Below are 6696 nucleotides of genomic sequence, written 5' to 3' on the forward strand. Positions count from 1 at the left end.
ACTGACAAGTATGTTAATTAACATCCTAAATATGAATATCTCTATAACAATAAAATTAAACACATAAGGGTTTAAGAAAATCTGACATGATTGCTGCGAAATATAATGACTCCTTCCGTTCAAGATCTCTAGCCCTTGATTCTTTTCTGTCGCAGAGCATTATCAAGATCTAAACCTGGATCTCTTTCTCACCTTCAGGTTTGGTTACCACCGTCTTACTCACTATGGTTGAGTACTTGACTTTCTATGTGTGGGCATGACACTCTTTCACTAAGGGTTCGAATATGGAAGAATAATGAAGGAGGCTGAAATTACTAAGGAAAGAACTCTCTCATCTACGTTGAAGGCAATAGTCAAATTGTCAAAAGTTGGATGAGTGAGAGCATCATGTTCTTTTTATACTGTTTTAACTTGGGCTTAGGGTAGAATTATATGGATTAAAAAAGAATAAAATAATGGGCAAAATAAACACTAGGGCTGGCCACTTAAAGGGACCAATCTCTAGTTACAATTTTGCTACTTTTCTCAATCACTTATTCTTCTTTCAATAATACCATATTTTCCAATTCAATCTTATAAATGCCAAAACTATTTATTTAATAATTATAATTAATTATCAAATAAAATTGCCATTTATATAATTTATTAATTAGACCATACAAAGTCTCTTAATTAATAAATTGACCCCAAAACCTCTTTTCTTCACAACTAAGCCATTGCTTATTGAAAATTCATAAATAAGACATAATCTAATTTTAGAATTATAATTGCTTAATTAAATTCAATTAACTGAGTCTACAAGCACGATTATCTCAACTAGTGAGGGGACCATGGGCCTATATAACCGAGCTTTCAATAACAGATCTAGAATTTACCAAGTAAATTTCCTTACTTATTAATTCCGCCTTGCGCCACTATAGATTTGGAATTCAATAGAACTCTCAATTATATAGAACACTCTATATGTACCACAATATAGATACGTTATGACTACCCATTATTACAATCCTAATAGTCAAAGATCCTCTATAGATGATCTACACTGAATAAGGATAAATTTACCGTTCTACCCTTCAATGTATTTTATCCTTAAAACACTTAGCTACTTATAAATGATAATTTAGTAAACTAATATAAATAATGAAATAAGATCTCAATCATTTATCTCTATTCAGCCAAGCTTGAAGGAAATTATCGTTTCACTTCTAAATACTTATAGAAGCTATAGATTCCATATCTATGATCAACGCACCCACTCAATTGAACTACCATGTTCCCAAGATGTAAATATCTGCGAGAACTATAAGTTAGCTTCCACGAACAACTTGAAGAACATAAACAATAAAACTAAGCTTAACCTAACCATATTAGGATTAAGATCCATAAAACAAAGATCAACCACTAATATTGACTTAGAAAGATATAACGGTAAGTTTATGATATCTTAACCAAGATCAATATCGTTCCCTTCCAATGTATACTTCATACATCCAATACTGGTAAACTTTACAAATGCCCTGGAAAGGACATAGCACTTATCCAAGGTGTAAGTATACCTTATCGCCGATTATCATGCTAGTCTAAATCTAGTTTACTGACAAATTATGGGAATTAAATTTTTGAACATATAATCATGATTATATTCCACTGTGCTAACGACACTTTAATTATGAATAAATATATATATATTTATTTATGTTCTAGACTTAATAGAATTTATACATTAAACATAATCATAAAATAAATCATGTGAACCACGCAACATAAAAGTAATTTCTAGTCTTATATTAATTAGTAAATCTGATTATATTGAAATGGATTTTATTTACGGCACAAAATCCAATAAAATCCCACTTGCACTAATATAAAACAAAAAGTTCATTTTACATAATCTTAACACCTTGATATCCAGATCAAGTGCAGTGTGTAATATTCGCTCTGTAATAGGATCTGACATGTTGTATTCAATACAACCTTTTCTCCACAATTACATTTCCTTAATCACAAAATCCTTGATATTGTGAAATTCCTCTGTATATGTCTACTCCTTTAAGGATACTGGATTCTTTACTTTTTGGCAACTACTTCTGTGCTAGTCAAGAAGTAACACTACTAGTTAATAAATTGTCGGTACAATGCCAAAAACTGTATAGAACTTTCCATAGGCTGAATAAGTATTTTTCCTGCAACTTTAACATTCAGTCTCACTGGTAGAGTTAGAAACTTTAGATAGGTTTTTACACTTCTCCAAAATTACTACTCCACCCCCAGTGTAGTCACCATCTCATCAGTACACTTTCTAGCACTAAGGCAAGTCTAGAAACCTGATTTGGTGTAGTCTAAGAGTATTAATACCACACTTATCAACTAACATATTGTTCATCTTCTTGATCTTAAGATTTACTTGATTGTCTTCCAATGTTCCTTTCTTGGATTAATCAGATACCTACTCATTACTCCCACTCAACAGTTAGTTTCTAGTCTAATGCATAGCAAAGTATATCTAAGACCTCTCACTTTTGATCCTAAGAAATTCTTTCCTTGGCCTTTATCTTTTCTTGAATCGTTGAAATTTTTCCTTAGATAAATAAAATCTATATCTAGAAGTCGAGAAGCTTCTATAGATTGCCATTAAAAAAAATGCTCCAGCATCTTACTAAAGTAAGTTGCTTGCACTAGAGTGTAAAGACCGCTTAACTTTAATTTGGAAATTAGTAGATAATTAAGGTTTAATTATGAAACTTGCATGTTGTTCACCAAAAAAAAAAAAATTATGAAACTTGCATGTTAGTTATGAATTATCATTTTATGGAGATTTATTTGAATTCAGAATGTATTTTATATGTCATATATGGAATTTCATAATTTTGCATGTTTTGTGTCTGACAACATTGGAATGTAGTGTTTGGCTATTAGAATTACATCTCAGTATTTTTAGTATAGCGGGGCAATATAGTTAGACATTAGGAATGTCGTGAATAGTTGGGACTTTAGAAATGACCCAAGATACCCTTAAGTGATTTTTATGACTTTTAGTGTGGGGATGGGCAAAATGGTCATTTTGCCTAATTAACTTTTTGTCCTTTAGCGGACTTTATCTAAGTTTATTATTCTAATTTTTGGTTGAGGTTAATTGATAAAAGCTTTATTTTATTTCATTTGATGAAAAAAAAAAGAAATTAAAAGAAAAAAAACACACTCTCTCTCCAAACCTCTCTCTCTCTCTTTCGAACCCTCTTAGAACCCAGCTAGGGTTTGATTTTTTCTTCAACAATTCAATGTGTTTTACAGTAAGTTGTTAGTTATCTCAATTCAAGGTAAGTTCCTAGCATCATCCTTTTAGTTTCTTGAACTTTAAGTTAGAGAATTTTGCATGAATTGTTAGTTTAGGGTTCTGTGGTTGTTGTTGAAGTTTGATATTGTTTTCTGGAGTTTATTTATAATGTATTATGTTGAATTAGTTTTGGTGGCTGCTAGTAGGTTTGAGGAAGCTTTGAGTTTTAGAACTCAAGCTTGACTCTTTAATGGTGAAGATTGATTCTGAGATTGTTTAGTTGTTTTGTTGCTTGGAATATGTTTTTTGGGGTATAATATGCAGGTCTGGAAGGTTTGGTAAGGTTTGGAATCGAACTGGTTAGGTTTTCGAATTTTTGGGGTTACCTGGTGTAAACCGGTTAATCGGTTTTATAGGCCCTGTAAAATCGGTTAACCGGATCAGCTGTTGGGTTCCCCGAGTTTTACGTGTTGTCGATTTGTGTTAGTTTTAGAGCTTTGGTTGGTTAAATCCCTGTTAGTTTAGGGTATTGCCATGTTAACGTTCAGTAGATAGATTTTCAGTTTAAAACCTAAGTCCCCGATTGTGATTTATCTTGTCACTTAACCATGTTATGAACGATGTGATATAGGGGCCTGTAATTCGTCGAGCAGTTGTTCCACTCAGGTTGGCCGGCACACCTAAATTCAGAAACAAGGTAAGATCAGTTAATGTTATGAATATGTAATTACATGTTTAGCATACATGTTGTTTATGCATGTTAGAGTACATCGATAGCATAACAGTATTCATAGAGTTATACTGGTTACTAATAAATGTATGTTGGCTGAAATACTAATTGATGATATCACATCAATATGGCTAGAGTATGACTAGCATATTGAGCATAGGTTGATATTATGGTCGATAGTATTGTTGTATGAACGTTCTAGACTCAGTACTGTGTGGGACACGGGGATAGGGTTATGGTTGGGTGTATGGGCGCCTGATTATGACCCGGGATATTATTATATTTTATGTTATGCTTTTCTTACTGAGTCTGTTGACTCGCAGTGCTATTTCCATTTGTAGGTAAGGGCAAGGCTAAGGCTGAGCAGTCGTGAGAGCGAGCAGATGGAGATTGTACATGTCGGAGCGGTTAGGCCTAGAGCGTACGATCTTTGGGACATCAGGTCCTATTTTGTATAGTCGCTAGGCGACAGACTTTTCTATATGTACAGTGTAACTTTTGTAAATGCTTTTGTAAACGGGATCTCGAAATTATATATGTATGCTATTTAATGTTTTTAATTAAATAAGCAAAATTTTAATAAGTCACAATTTTCAATAACCTCGTTAATTAGCAACGAGCTGCACAGTACGTTAAAAATCATGCTAACATGCCTTAAATAGTTAGGGTGTTACGTAGAGTAAGTAAACTACTAGGTATACCACAAGCCACAGGTTTATAGGAACTGGAAGTTTTGTTGAGTCCATTGAATAGACTTAATTTTCAAAATTTCCTTTCTTGTCATTGTAATAGAAAACTTTTGGTTACTCCATATGAATGGTTTCAACTATAGTTCTCTTGGCTTTACATCTTAGTTTCTTATTCAGACTATCCATTACTTGTTTAAACTAACAATGGATTTTAATCACAAGTGTCTTCCAAGTCATAACAGGGTGAGTTCCTTGAAACCCTCCCACTAAGACTAGGTACTGTGACTTACTGTCTAAGAACATAAATGGTATTGTCCTCTTCGGTTGTGTCAGTACAACAGAAGAAGTTGGACCAACTTATATAGAATAAGATGATAGAACACTTTTGAATCAAGATAAAAAAATATCTCCTCTACTTTGCTACTTTGTTTTCAGACTCAGTCATTTTCTTAGAAAAATAGTATTTGTTGAAACAAACACTTTCTTATCTTAATGACCATAGGATGGTCCACCCCTAATCACTTAGAATAGCTATCAAAGATGCAAACCTTAGTTAACAGTTCTAACTTTTCTTAAGTTCACGATCAAGACATCCATGAATCTGATAATGGTTTATATTAAGTACATAACCATTTCATCATTTTGAAATTTTCCTATCACTAGGGTATATCCCTTGAAGGACTTGGGCAACTGCTAGTAACTAATCATAACCTTTTACTATCACCAACATGCAAATTGAATTTCTAGGGAGGTAAGTGTGGATACAATTCAAAAAATCAACTTAATGATCTTTGAACTGCATATCTACCAAATATTTTTCCACCCCTATCAGTTTGCAAGATTGTTAACCACTTACCTTAATGTTTTTCAACATTGCTAGAAATTCATGAAATTTCTTAAACATTTCAAATTTCTTTGCATAAGGTAAAATCTAGAGTAATCGTCTAAAGAATTTAACGATAACTCATATCCACCCCTAAATGTACATCCATATATGTGAATATAGATGATCCTACTTTCAAGTGAATATAGGCATATTAACTCTTTGCAGAGAATGATCTTGTCAAAACCACTGTAAACAAGATGCAAATGCCATAGATATATATATATATATTGTTGTGGTTTGATGAATTAGGTTTAGTTACTATAAAGAGTTCTTAGAATAGTCCAAGTGGATCCTTGTCACAGAATGCAAAACTCATATTCCATACATTAACATACAGTTTGGAACCATTGAAGAAAATGGATATTTATAACTTGTGAAAGTCATCCTGCATGTCCAGTGTATTCTAGGAAACTGAAATTTAAAATTTCTATTTGGAATCTAAAATTTAAAGTCAAAGACTTAAATTTATACCAAATATATAATGAGTAATGATATTTTCTTGGACCACCACTACTAATCTAACTTTAAGTCTAATTTGCCTAAAGTAAACACATACAAGTAGGAGAATTCTAAGATCGAGAATTTATATCATTTCGGGATAGAATGTCGAGAATATAATCATCTGCGCCATTCAATTTCATAAGAGAAAATAGAGTGACATCATAAGTAGATGATTTATAAACCATTCATCCAATGATATACTATCTAAGCAAATTTGAAATGAAAATGCTAAGCGGAAAAATAAAGGTTAATTTCGAATAAAATAAGAATCCAACTATGTCCCGGTAGGCAAGAGTCAAATATATTCTTATTTTATAAATTCTTCATTGTTTCATATTGTAAACACTAGTCTAAGTTGTCATCTTTGGATGTACATCTAGATATTGCATTTACAAATACTTATTTGTTGAGATCTAACACTATTATGTTTGTCTAATGGATGACAATCCTTTGGGATTTGTCTCATCAAAACAACAAATTAAGTTAGACCAACAATGAAGACTCGAAATTTATAACTACAATTAATAACAGAAAACAACATGATTCAATATAAATTCATACACATTCAGAAATTATAATACAAGTAGCAAGTAAGAAAGACATGTGAAAATACAAA

Source organism: Cannabis sativa, chromosome 7 (genome assembly GCF_029168945.1).
Source record: "Cannabis sativa cultivar Pink pepper isolate KNU-18-1 chromosome 7, ASM2916894v1, whole genome shotgun sequence".
Classification (NCBI taxonomy): Eukaryota; Viridiplantae; Streptophyta; class Magnoliopsida; order Rosales; family Cannabaceae; genus Cannabis; species Cannabis sativa.